Source organism: Nicotiana tabacum, chromosome 22, assembly GCF_000715075.1.
Source record: "Nicotiana tabacum cultivar K326 chromosome 22, ASM71507v2, whole genome shotgun sequence".
NCBI classification, from domain to species: domain Eukaryota; kingdom Viridiplantae; phylum Streptophyta; class Magnoliopsida; order Solanales; family Solanaceae; genus Nicotiana; species Nicotiana tabacum.
In genome coordinates this window covers 77855009-77870144 of record NC_134101.1, presented here as the reverse complement: position 1 = coordinate 77870144, position 15136 = coordinate 77855009, and positions in this window count along the sequence as shown.

Here is a 15136-nt window from a genome sequence, read left to right as displayed (position 1 = left end):
TCTTGTGTTTTAGGTCTTGAAAATTTGGGAAATGAATGAAAATTCCTGTCCAAAAGTCATTTTGATCAGCTGCAGATGTCGCATTTGCGACCTGAGCTTCGCAAATGCGAAGGAGTCATCGTAAATGCGAAGATAAGTTCGCAAATGCGACCTTGAATCTTCGCAAATGCGACTACATGATTGCATTTGCGATCACTGCCCTTCCCCGACTCCCTTCGCAAATGCGAAAGAAAACTCGAAATTGCGAGAACTGCTGGCCTAGGCTTTTCTTCGCAATTACGATAAAAATCTCGCAATTGCTATACCTGCTTGGTTCGCATTTGCGATGCCTGATCTAGCAATTGCGAGATCAGAGGCCTGCAACAGATTCAATTATACCAGCAAAATTTTCTAAGTTCAAAATATCCCGTGGCCTATCCGAAACTCACCCGAGCCCTCAGGGCTCCAAACCAAACATGTACGCAAGTCTAAAAACATCATACAAACTTGCTCGCACGATCATATCGCCAAAATAACACCTAGAACTACGAATTTAGTAGCAAATCAAATGAAATTCTCAAGAACACTTTAAAATTCATATCTTCTCAACTGGACGTCCGAATCACGTCAAATCAACTCCGTTTCTCACCAAATTTCACAGACAAGTCTTAAATATGATAATGAACCTGTACCGGGCTCCGAAATTAGAATACGGACCCGGCATTAATAATGCCAAACATCAATCAATTCTTAAAAACAATTAATTTTTAGACTTTTAATTTTCATCCAAAATTCATAACTTGAGCTAGAGACCTCCGAATTCGATTTCGGGCATACGCCCAGATCCCATAATTCGATACGGACCCACCGAGACCATCAAAATATGGATCCGGGACCGTTTACCAAAGATATTGACCGAAGTCAACTAAAATTAACTTTTAAGGCATAAATTCTTATTTTCATCAATTTTCAACATAAAAGCTTTCCGGAAACCTGCCCGGACTGTGCACGCAAATCGATGAGGGTAAAAATGAGATTTTTAAGGCTTAAGAGCGCAAATTCGAGTTTTAAAATATAAGATAATCTTTTGGATCATCACATTAATAGACGTGCAAAGGATGAAAATTGAAACATGGTCAAATAGAGGCAACTGTAATTTAGTCGACATTCATATGCCTTACCGGATAACATCGCAAATTATTGGAAGTAGATATCCAAAAAATTATAAACTCCAGTGGCTGATACCATTCCCTTTTTCTTTACAATCATGCTAAGTGTTCCTGAGGTTATATTGCATCCCTCAATCGTTTTCTTGTTTATCATGCTCATGCCTCTCCAACTCCAATTCTAAAACCTGTTATATAGTGCTGCATACAAAAAACTCTAGATTATTAGTTTACTGAAGGAAAAAAGTGATCATACCGCTAAAGCAACCTGTAAAAATAATATGATTATTTAGCTGCAATCTTGACACAAGAATATATAACTATTAAGATACATATATGAACATATACACCAAAGCTCTAAAAAATATTATTGTCACCACCTTTCAATTTTTTCAACTAATACAGGACGCCGGGGAAACAACCTCTCAAGAACCAACAAATATTTAACGAGAAGACGTATGGAATTCTAGACCAAATAAGATTTATATCCGGAAGTGCAGTAAATTGGGGACCTCTTAGTCTCCTTGTTTGAATAACCAAATAAATTGCATTGGAATTCGTGATTTGATGAGCCGATAGTTTTATTTAGAAAAGACTTGGACTCTACCACTACTGAAATACTTTTTTATTTTTGTACATTAATGTTAAAAAATATCTAATGAATAAAGAGCATGAAAGTCGATCGATATTTCGCGAATATTTTCGTTTTTCAATATTTAGTACGGAACATTCATGCTTTTATAATTATAATATAGATTATCTATATAATAATAGTTTGCTCGATCTAAATATAGAAGGCAAACGAACATCGAAACTAGTGGCTTGATAAGAATAGTGGTTAAGCGAATCATTAATTAATAATTTTAATTTATACAATAAGATTTAATTAATTTTTATCTTAAGATTTAACTAAAAATGAGAAAGGAGGCAAGTTGTCGTCTTAAAACTTTCCTTTAAGACCTACAATATGAAAGATTAACAGTCAATATATAGTCGGTATTTTGTAGACTAACACTACTACAAACCAAACTAAATTAAGCCGTATAATTGCTTGTAAACAGAATACCTCAGTTAATGTTTATCAGAAAATTTTACTAATAAATGCAATTAAAGTTTTAGTAGCAGCTAATGTCAAACTAAGTTCTAGTAAGGATCACACACCCCTCATTCTAGCATAGATAAAAACTCTCACTTTTTTTTTAAAGTTTAAGGAGGATTATTTGAGTGCCAGACTCAACACCTTCACTCATCTTTCTAACGAGTTAATTCCGGTGAACTGATAAAGTTGGCCCTCTTTCATTACATGTTTAAGAATAGTTTTAAGAACTCTTAAAACGAATCCGGATATTTCTAGTAATTTGGATACTTTAAGTCATGCTACAAAGACAAAAAGCAACCAAAATTTGATCCTGATTGAGTTGAAGATGATTCTTTCACATATGAGCAATCAAGTATAGATAAAGATTAATCTTCACATAAGTCTCTTCATCTATATTTCTCAAAGTTAATTCCGGTGAACTGATAAAGTTGGCCCTCTTTCATTACATGTTTAAGAATAGTTTTAAGAACTCTTAAAACGAATCCGGATATTTCTAGTAATTTGGATACTTTAAGTCATGCTACAAAGACAAAAAGCAACCAAAATTTGATCCTGATTGAGTTGAAGATGATTCTTTCACATATGAGCAATCAAGTATAGATAAAGATTAATCTTCACATAAGTCTCTTCATCTATATTTCTCAAAGTTACACTAGTTCAACTCTAGATATGCTGTGAAGAACGGCATTTTATACTCTAGCCCCTTATCTATATTACTCAAACTTGAGCCGGTTCAAACATAGAAATGTAGTGAACAAAGGCCCTTTTCACACTCTACTATGGCAAATGCACTTCAGTAATCACAGTAGATTTCTATAAAATTGCAGAACTCTCACGACACCAATATAAAAAATATTCCACCAAAAAGGAAGCAATGATGCACACCATATGTAACTTTGCAATATATTTCTTCATAACTTTATATCGCTAGTAGACTCAATCATTACTTTTAGGCTTGTAATTAAAAATATGAAAGGAGGCAAGTTATCATCTTAAAACTTTCCTTTATGACCTATAATATGAAAAACTAACAGTCAAGAGTCGGCATGTGAAACCTCTTAGTCTCCTTGTTTGAATAACCAAATGGATTGCATTGGAATTCATCATTTGAGCCCATAGTTCTATTTAGAAAAGACTTGGACTCTACCACTATTGAAATACTTTTTTATTTTTGTACATTAATGTTATAGAAATATCTAATGAATAAAGGGCATAAAAGTCGATCGATATTTTGTGGATATGTTCATTTTTCAACATTTAACATGGAACATTCGTGATTTGATAATAATAATAATAATAATAATATAGATTATCTACATAATAATAGTATCTAAATATAGAAGACAAACTAAAATCGAAACTAGTGGCTTGATAGAATAGTGGTCAAGCGAATCATTAATTAATAATTTGAATTTATACAATAAGAATTTAATTAATTTTTATCTAAATATATTTATGACAGTGGTGTTCGAACCATCTTGCATCCATCTTTACCATTCACAAAAACTTATGAAACGTTTTAGGAAATATTCAAGGTTAACGGAATAATTTTTTTTTTCTCATCACCTAGTAATTTCATTTTTACAAAGTAGATTGTCAAAAATAACTCTATACAATTTTGAATAGTTCAAATCTATTTTGAAGTTAAAAAGAAAAAGCTTCATAAATGTTCTTTTTTTCCCTTCAAATTCTCATTATTTTTCACCACTAAGTAGAATGTCAACGGTTTTATACGTTTGAATAATTCAAGTATAATTTAAAGTGAAAAAATAATTTGGTCCACTTTGAGCATCCAATTTTTTAGGTACTTTCTGTTCATGGTATCTGTTAGTATCAGTCAAAGAATTTGCTCTTACTGTTAGTTATTGTTAGATCTCCTTAGTATTAAACATCGTAAATGAAAATTGTTACCCAATATTTAATTTGTTGAATGGCTGCAAACATATTTGTCTTAGAGTCCATTTGCCAAACTGCCAAAAATTACTTAAGTGCTTTTCGAAAAAGTACTTTTGCAGATTAGCAGTTTGTGTTTGGCCAATTCGTTTGAAAAATAATTTTTGCAATATTTGATAAGCAAATTGTATTTCGCTAATCTTTCTACAAAAGTACTTTTGAGCGTCAAATTACGATAAACGACAGTAAAAGTTTAGTTTAACATTAGCATTATTTAAAAAAATAAATTTAAAATATTTATTATAAAAAATTTAATTAATTTTTTATTTTTATTTAATTAAAGTATAAAACATAAAGTAATATATATTAAAAAATTTAATTAATATAAAATATAAGTATATAAAAGCAATAATATTGGTAGGAATATATGTACGTACAAGTTACATGTATGAAAAAGGAATTTTTTCATTCCTATACACTATTTGAAACTTTATTACGAAAAATGTCCATGTTTTGGTATTTACCCGACCTAAACACATTTTAGTTACAAAATATATACAATCCACCTCAAAAGGCTCTCAATCCATTATTTGTGCCTTCAATCAAGGGATTTGGTTACACCCTTTTTCCTTTTTTTTTCTCTCCTCTCTCCCCTCTTCTCTCTAGATTGAACTTATATTTAGGGATTTAGAGAATCTAATCCCTCAAATCTCGATATCACAATATGCAAAAACTAGATAATCTCCAAGTCGGGTAAATACAGTCACCCTCTCTTTCTCCCCATATCTCATCTTCTACTACTTCATGGCATGGGTGAAGATTTATACAACTCACATATAATCCATTTACCCACCTCGTCACCTATACATCCACCGAAGGCAAGAGAAAACTTTATCTGGGCAATCGTAATTTGGATATAAGCATATACTTAATTAGACTAGCACGTACAAATAGAACAAGAGATACCTATTAGTACAATTTTATAAAGCAATAATATATGGTACATTAACATACAAATTAAAAATAAATTTCGTACAACTAATTATATATTATACAACTTATTTACAACTTATCTACAACTTTCATACATTATTTCTACCCAGTTAAATACAATTACAATATCATACAACTTAAATATAATTTTTATACAAATTTTATACAATATGTCTTTTGTATATATTTTGTAAAAAATTCATACAACTAATTATATATTATACAACTTATCTACAAACTTTCATATATTTTTTCTACCCAGTTATATACAACTACAATATCATACCACTTAAATACAATTTTTATATAAATTTTATACAATATGTCTTTTGTATATTTTGTATCTGATTTATACATAGTAAAAATAAATTTCATACAACTAATTATATATTATACAACTTATTTCTATCCAATTATATACAACTATCATATCATACAACTTAAATACAATTTTTATACAATATTTTTCAAATTTCATACAATATTTAAATAAAAATATATATATAAACAATAGAATATAATTTTTCTACAATTTTACTACAACATTACTACAATTTCGTAAGTATAATGTATGTCATGTCTTCTTTTTCTTCTTCTTCGAGTTTCAATCTGAAATTCAGCCAAAATCAAGTCTAATCTTCACCAAAACACCCTCAAAATTGAGATATAAACTTCAAACAATATTCTCAATTATTTGTAACAACACCCAATCCAAATAAATAATGGTTTTTAAAAACCCAAATTCGAATTCAAAGCTTCAAAGCTTTTTAATGGCTGTCAATGGTGGAGAGTCAAACACCTTCAAAATTTATTGATTGACAATTTCAATTTGAACACCAACATTACTGGAATTTGAACACCAATTGTGCAACACCTTCAACTCTACATTACTGGAATTTCAATAAGCATGAAATTGCTGCTCTCTTTTCGTTTGCTCTACATTACTAGAATTAGGGATTGAGAGATAGAGAGAGACGTAGAGAGTGCAGGAGAGAGAGAGAGAGAGAGAGAGAGAGAGAGAGAGAGAGAGAGAGAGAGAGAGAGAGAGAGAGAGAGAGAGAGAGAGAGAGAGACGGAGAGAAAGAGAGAGCGCAGGAGGGAGAGAGAATAAGGATGAGAAATAATTGATTCCTAATATAAAGGGATACTCATTTAATTCCTAAAGTGTATATAATTGGTAAATTTGTATATATGATGTAATTAAATTGAAACTTGAGTAGGGAGGGTAATAAAGTTTCAAATAGTGTATAGGAATGTAAAAATTCCTATGAAAAATACTATCAATTCTTGAGAAAATAACAAACTAAGTAGTATTGCATTATGTCAACTATACTATATACATGCACGCCAAAAAGCCTTTTTTAAAATAAAACTACAAATTGGAGATCATATAATATTGGTATATCACAAAAGAAAAAAAAAACCTTATGAAGAAGGTGCTTGAATTTGGTGATTAGCTTTTTTTATTTCAAAGAGTAATATGAGACAAAAACAAGAAGAAATGGCGAAAGAAAAAAGAAGATAGTTATTTATATTAGAGAGATTATTCCAAGTTGGAATAAGAGAGAAGAAGAATAAAAATGCGATAAAAAAAAGAAGAAGAAAGGGAAGGTAGAAATAAAATAATAAAGGTTAAATTAATAAGGAATAATTTAGGAAATATAATTTTATGGTAAGGATATTTTTGTTTTAAAAAAATAATTTTCTGCTTCTGATTCTTGGAAGAAGCTAGAATTTGTAACTTCTTCCCAGAAGCATCTGCTACTCAAAAACACTTCTCTGTGTTAGCCAAACACCTCATATTTCCAAATAAATACTTTTTTTGCCACACAACTTTCGACCTCCCAGAAGCTTGGCCAATACGATTGTCCGTATAAAAATTCTTATTTTAGAATGAAACATCATTAAATTTAGTTGATAGAATACAATTTTAAAGAGTAATCCCGAAATAACCGAATTGCACAAACCGAAACCGAAAAGTGAAGAATCAGTTTCGCCACGGTAAGAAAATTCTTTCATACCGTACCAAATGTGAGTGTCCATGAAAAGTGAAGAAAACTGCGTAGGTTTGTGAGACTTTATGAGCAAAGTGTATACGGGCGCAATCGAGCTCATGGTGCATCCTACCCTCCAACAAAATAAGCCAGGCTTGAGACATGGCAACAAGGGACCGAAATCAAGCTAAAGTCTCATCGGGCCAGAACCCGGGGGCATGACTCCTGCCTTCGAGAATATCGAGGCCATGGTCCCGAAATCGGACCTAGCCTCGAACGACTTCGAAGGATATTGTCAGACAATTCAGCATAGCCAACAGAAGGCCGAAGTATCTGTGACTAGGCGTTGGTAAGTGGCACCGGCGTTTTATAGTCCGAACGACATCACATTATAGTAGTAGGTGTCATACCTGGTGATGAAGGAAATTTTTTCCTGATCACCCGGGTCCATCTGAATTTGGTTGTACTAGGAATAAACGTCGAGAAAGCTGAGGATCTCGTGGTCGGTCATCGCATCGATCATGCGATCGATGTTAGGCAAAGGGAAAGTGTCCTTGGGACACGCTTTATTTAAGTCTTTATAGTCCATACACATCCTTAATTTGTTCCCCTTATTGGGGACTACTACTACGTTTGCTAATCAGTCCGGGTATCTAACCTCCCAGATGGACCCTATTTTAAGGAGTTTGGATACCTCGTCCTTGATGAAAGCATGTTTGACCTCGGACTGGGGTCTTCTCTTCTGCTTGACCGGGTAGAATTTCGGGCCCAGGCTTAGCTTGTGAGTGGTTATCTCCGATGGAATCCCTGTCATATCAAGGTGGGACCAAGTGAAACAATCTTCGTTAGCTATAAGAAATTGAATGAGTTTTTTCCTGAGCTCGGGATTCAACCCCGTGCCCAGGTATACCTTTCGATCGGGCAAGTGTTCGATCAGTATGACTTGCTCCAGTTTCTCGACCGTTGATTTAGTAACGTCAGAATCATCGGGAGCTATGAAAGACCTGGGAACCCCGTAGTCGTCATCCTCATCCATCTCTTGCTTCTCTTGCTGGGATGGAGTCAGTATCAGTTGTTGCTATTTGGTTTCTCCCTTGGTAACCGGACCCAGCTCTTTCGGTGTCAAAAGTGTGGATATCGAGACCACCTCATCGACCGCGAATATCTCTTTTACGGCCGGTTGTTCTTCATAAACTATTTTTATTCCTTCCGGCATCGGGAACTTTAGCACCTGGTGCAGAGTCGAGGGTACCTCCCTCATGTTGTGAATCCATGGTCTCCCGAATAAAGCATTGTACCTCATGTCCCATTCGATCACATAGAACCTTGTTTCCTGAATGGTCCCGACGGTGTTCACCAGTAATGTTATCTCCCCTTTAGTGGTCTCACATGCCATGTTGAACCCGTTTAGGACTCAAACTGCAGGTACGATCTGATCTTGTAGGCAGAGCTGTTCCATGACCCTTGATCTGATGTTGTTGGCCGAGCTACCTGGATCAATTAACACACGCTTAACTCTAGATGTATTCATAAGTACTGATATTACCAGTGCATCGGTGTGGGGCTGAACGATGCCCTCCGCGTCTTCGTCATTGAAGGACAAGGTTCCCTTCGGCACATAATCCCTAGTCCGTTTTTCCCTTGTGATAGATACTTTGGTGTGCTTTAGCATCGGCCCCCGAGGAGTGTCGACCCCACCGATGATCATGTTAATGACGTGTTGAGGTTCCTCCTGTTAGATCTGCTTACCAGAATCTATGTTCCTAAAGTGGTTCTTGGCTCGATCGCTCAGGAACTCTCGAAGATGCCCGTTATTGAATAGTCGGGCTACCTCCTCTCTTAATTGTTGGCAATCTTTTGTCTTTTGACCGTGAGTGACATGATACGTGTACATTAAGTTGAGATCCCTTTGGGCTAGATCGGACTGTAGGGGTCGAGGCCATTTGGTGTCTTTGATACGTCCAATGGTGGATACGATGGCGGTGGCGGCGACGTTAAAATTGTACTCTGAAAGCTTTGGTGCTTCCCTCGGCCTGATGGGCCAGTCGAAATTTTTTTTGCTCATGAGTCCCCGGTTGTTTTGACCTCGATCACTTCTTCTTTCAATTTTCACGGGGTTTCGCTCATATCCACTACCCCTTTGGTCTCCATTGTATGGCCGGTATCGATCCATGTTCATTCTTGGTTCACGATCAACGTCTCTCCTAACTCTACCAACTGTTCTGACGAGATAGACGGACCCGAAAGGGGCCCCGAGTTGATCGTCTTCAACCCTGATTTTGATTGACACCGATTATGCACGTCGTCCCAAGTGAGGGTCAGGTACTCCACCAAATTTTGTTTCAACTGTTGTGAAGCCAACGAGCTCCGAGCATTGAGTCTCTGGGTGAAAGCTTGAACGACCCAATCGTCTGCGACCAGAGGCAAGTCCATTCGTTCCATTTGAAACCAGGACACGAATTCCCTGAGCATCTCATTATCCCTCTTCTTCACTTTGAAAAGGTCAGACTTCCTGGTTTCGACCTTGATAGCCTCGGCGTGTGCTTTTACGAAGAAATCTGCAAGCATAGCAAACGAGTCAATAGAATTAAGAGGTAGATTGTGATACCATATCATAACTCCCTTGGACAGAGTTTCCCCGAACTTTTTCAGCAGGATAGACTCGATCTCGTCATCCTCCAAGTCGTTTCCTTTGATGGCGCATATGTAGGAAGTCACATGCTCATTTGGGTCGGTCGTTTTGATGTACTTAGGAATCTAAGGCATGCAGAACTTCTTTGGGATCGGTTTCGGTGTTGCGCTCGGAGGAAAAGGTTTTTGAACAAATTTCTTGGAATCTAGGCCCTTCAATATCGGAGGTGCTCGTAGGATTTGGTCGACCCTGGAATTGTAGATTTCCACCTTTTTGTCCCCGATTCTATCCGCTTTGTCAATTCCTCGAGCATTTTTATGATCTAGGGGTTAGTCCCTGACTCATTTTCATTCGGTCTCTCCGTGATTGGTTCATTTCTGCAGGTGACTTTCTGGGATGGCTCGGGCTCAACCCTGCTCGGCTCTCGGCTTTGGTTCTGCAACTGGGCTATCATTGCCTATTGAGCCTGCAACATTTCGAAGATCACCCGCAAATTTATCCCATCGTTTTCACCGCTGTGCGTATTCTGGGCAATTGATCGGACTTCCCTACACACGCTGTTCTCGGGATCGGTAGGCAAATTTGTATTGATGGTCACAAGCAAACTGACGTCGATAGGGTCTGCGATCGGAAATCCGCTGAGATCGATTGGGGGCACCTCGTTACCAGGTGCTACATTGTTGTTATCGCCATGGTGGCCGGACGCCGTATCCATGTTTAGAGTGGCGGACTGGGGGGTTTGACATTTCGATTTTAACCTGGAATCAAAAATACTTCAAAGAACAAGTGTAAAATAAGGTACGTTACGGGAATTCGTATCAAATTTCCGCTATTATCCTTAGTCCCACGGTGGGCGCCAAACTGTTTACCCTCAAAATCGGATAACAATTAAATTTGTAAGTGGTTTTAAGGATACGCGAATTAATTTGACACAAAGCGATAAATTGAGTTGCTATTGAATAAACAAAGACAAAATAAATTCAAACCACACGAGTTGGATAGTTTCTGCCTTAATGAAATAGCCACTCTCGAACCGAGCTCACCAAGACCGGTATAGATGAAAAAGAACAAGAGTTGGAGACAAAGAAAATAATAATATAATTTCTTTTTAGTGCGGGTCCGGTAAATTCCTCGGATTCATGGTATCCAACCAGGGAATCGAGATCAACCCCGATAAGATCAAGGTCATCGAAGATATCACTGTTGTGGACAATGTGAAGGTCGTACAAAGATTAACCGGACGCATAGCTACCTTGGAACGATTTATTTCGAGGTCATCCGACAAAAGCCACCGATTCTTCTCACTGTTGAAGAAAAATAATAACTTCTCATGGACCCCGGAGTGCCAACGAGCTTTGGAGGAGCTCAAGAGATATCTATCGAGCCCACCGCTGCTTCACACGCCGAAGACAGACGAACAGTTGTACCTATACTTGGCAGTATCGGAGATAGCGGCAAGTGGAGTCCTGGTCCGGGAAGAGAAAGGTACACAATTCCCAATTTACTATGTTAGCAGGACTCTAGGCGAGGCCGAAACTAGGTACCCTCACCTGGAAAAACTGGCGCTCGCTTTGCTAAGCGCCTCTAGGAAGCTAAAATCGTACTTTCAATGTCACCCCATATGTATCGTAACTACTTACCTATTGAGGAATGCTATGACATAAACCCAAGCTCTCGGGACGGTTGGCCAAATGGGTCATAGAGATCAGTGGGTACGATATCAAATATCGGCCTCAGACAGTCATTAAGTCTCAAATTTTGGCCAGACTTTGTGGCCGACTTTACGTCGGCCCTAGTACCCGAGGTCAAAAGAGAGTTGTTGTTGAACTCGGGGACTTCTTCAGAAATCTGGACCCTCTTTATGGACGGCGCCTCGAACACGAAAGGGTCCGGACTCGGCATTGTATTGAAGCCATCAATAGGTAATGTAGTTAGACAATCTATTTGGACTGTAAAATTAACTAACAATGAAGCCGAGTATGAGGCCATGATTGCAGGTCTCGAACTGGCCAAAAGCTTGGGGGCAAAGGTGATCGAAGCTAAGTGCGACTCCCTCCTTGTGGTGAACCAAGTTTATGGGACATTCAAAGTCAGAGAGGAACGAATGCAAAGATACCTGGATAAACTACAGGTAACGTTACATCGGTTCAAGGAGTGGACTCTACAATATGTACCTCGGGATCAAAACAGCGAGGCCGATGATCTCGCTAACTTGGGATCGTCGGTCGACGACGATGAGTTTAACTCGGGGGCGGTCATACAACTGATGAGATCGGTAGTGGAAGAGGGTCACGCCGAGATAAACTCAACAAGTCTGTCTTGGGATTGGAAAAACAAATATATAGAGTATCTGAAAACCGGAAAACTGCCCTCGGATCCTAAGGAATCGAGCACTCTGCGTACGAAGGCAGCCCGATTCAGCTTGTCTGAAGACGACACCCTATTCCAGAGAACGTTCGATGGCCCACTCGCAATATGTCTAGGACCAGGAGACACAGAGTATGTTCTGAGGAAAATCCACGAAGGCACCTGCGGAAATCATTCGGGCGTCGAATCATTAATTCAGAAAATAATCAGAGCTGGTTACTATTGGGTCGACATGGAAAAGGACACGAAGGAGTTCATACGAAAATGCGATGGATATCAAAGGCATGCTCCGATGATTCATCAGCTCGGGGAGTTGGTACATTCGGTCTTGTCATCCTGGCCGTTCATGAAATGGGGGATGGACATCGTCGGCCCCCTCCCATGGGCACCTGGTAAGACTCAATTTATATTATTTATGACTGACTATTTTTCTAAATGGGTAGAAGCCCAGGTGTATGAGAAAGTCAGGGAGAAGGAAGTCATCGATTTCATTTGGGACCATATAATATGCAGGTTCGGGATGCCGGCCGAGATCGTATGCGACAACAGAAAACAGTTCATCGGCAGCAAAGTAAGCAAGTTCCTCGAAGATCATAAGATCAAAAGGATCCTATCAACACCCTATCACCCTAGTGGGAACGGGTAAGCGAAGTCCACAAACAAAACCATAATCCAGAACCTCAGATATAGATTGACCGACGCCAAAGGAAAATGGAAAGAAATCTTGCCCGAAGTCCTATGAGCATACCATACGACCTCGAAGTTCAGTACCGGGGCCTCGTTAGTTTACAGCGCCGAAGCTCTAATACCGGTCAAAGTTAGAGAATCGAGTCTCAGGTTCTGATATACAACCGAATAATAAAATAATGAGGCCATGAATATGAGCCTGAAACTGTTAGATGAAAGGCGTGAACTTGCCCTCGTACGAATGGCCGCCCAAAAATAACGGATCGAGAGGTATTACAATCGAAGAGCCAACCTTCGACAGTTCAATGTCGGGGACTTAGTGTTGAGGAAGTCACATTAAACACCCGGAACCTGAACGAAGAAAAGCTGGGACCGAACTGGGAAGGTCCGTATCAAATTATCGAGATCACCATAAAAGGGTCATACAAACTCGGAGCAATGAATGGTGAACGACTACCAAACAACTGGAACGTAACTCACTTGAAACGATATTACTGCTAAGGTACGACCTCATTTTCCTCTTTTATTTATCTACATTTTGGACTAATGCTTGCAAGTACCCGTCAAAGAACGATACAATATTTTAGGCCTGAAAACACGCATTGCACTCCTTTTTCCTTGAACCTGTTTTGTCCCAAATGGATTTTTCGGCAAGGTTCTTAATGAGGCAACAGTGGATCGTGCAGACTTAGAATCGAAGACCGGTTGTCAACAGTATTCGAGGCTTCTCTATGAACGACCTCGAACATTAGGGGGGCATCACCCTTGAAAAATGATTTTGGCAAGGAAAGGAACTTTGTGCTCGGATAGTCTAGGCTCGATCGATAGGATTTACTCTAAGGTCCAAACGTCAAATGAAACATGCCCACATAGACCACCCGAGCTCGGACACAAAGCTTGAACAACACATGTGTAACTTTGTATATTACGCACAAAATTGAAAGAAAGTTTCTACCTTGCGGATAAATATTTTGCCCCTTGAAGATTTTTCTTTCTTACATTTGATCCCCCAAAGACATCGAGCCCAAGGGCCACCTCACTCGGGGACTGCTGCCCAAGGCAGGTTCAGACAGCCCGGGATAATAAAGTCCGGGGGCACAAAGCTTATTTGGCAGTGCCCGAACTTTAAAGGCTACGGCCACCCTCATTCGGGAACGGTTATCTCGGTGAAGCCCGGATGACTCGGGGTAACAAGTCCACTGGGCAACACCCAAACTAGAAAGGCTACGGCCGTATTAAAATAGCTTGGAGATGTCCGAGACCCATAATAAAAAACAAGGCCTTCAAAATTTCTAAATCGGTTCAAAAGGCTACTATCGACAAATTATAATCTAAAACATTTTAAGTACTTTGGGGAAAGCTTTCAGTCATACCGAGCCCCCACGAGTCTTAAACAAAATAATATCGAGAGCAAGGCCTATTCGAACCTCCGAACAAGACCTAATTATTACGTGCTAAGGCATTCGATATCTTTGCAATCATAAAGAAAAAAGAGAAAGAAAATGAGCTTAAAAAGCTGTCGAAGGGAAAAAGCCTTATATATATATATGTGAAAAGATTTTTACAAAGGCAAAACGGCCTTGACAAAAAGTACAAAAGTACAAAAACAAAGAAAAATATACAAGGCACTTAAATGGCCTGGTCTTTACCAGAGCCTGCCTCGTCACCGGGACTATTAGAGTCTTCTCCGCCCCCAAATTCGTCCGAACCCTCGGAGTCTTCTTCGTCCTCGGGATACACCAGTTTCTTGGCCTCTGCTTTAAGCCCCTTAGAAGTTTTGACCTCGGCCGACAAATCAAAACCCAAAGCATAAACTTCCTCGAGGGCCTCCCTTCGTGACTGCCACTTCCCATATTTGACGATATCTTTCAGCCGGTCCTGGGCTGCCTCGGCATCGGCCTTATACTGGGCCACCATCTCGTCGGCATCAGCTTTGGTCACTTCAACCACCGACTTGGATGCTTTAAGCTCCTTGGCAAGGGTCTCTCGATCGGAAATAGCCGAGCTTAGCTGAGACTGGAGCTCCTCAATCTTTTGGGACCATGCCTCAATCTTCTCCCTCGTCGCTCGAAGCTGGGCCTCCGCCGAGGTCAACTGCGCCCGGGTTGTCTCCTTTTCCGAGGCCAGGCGGTCCATTCTGCCTCTCCACTCTTCGGCCTCGACCTTGACTGCATCCATCTTGGCTCGGAGTTGGTCGATTCGATCAATCTTCTGTTGGACCTGCGGGTTCCGACCGTTAGTCACTATGTCTAGCTCATCGTCACTAACTTCAAAAAATTTTACCTGTTCAACCAGGTCGGCATGTTCTTTCTGAGTCGCTTCCAAC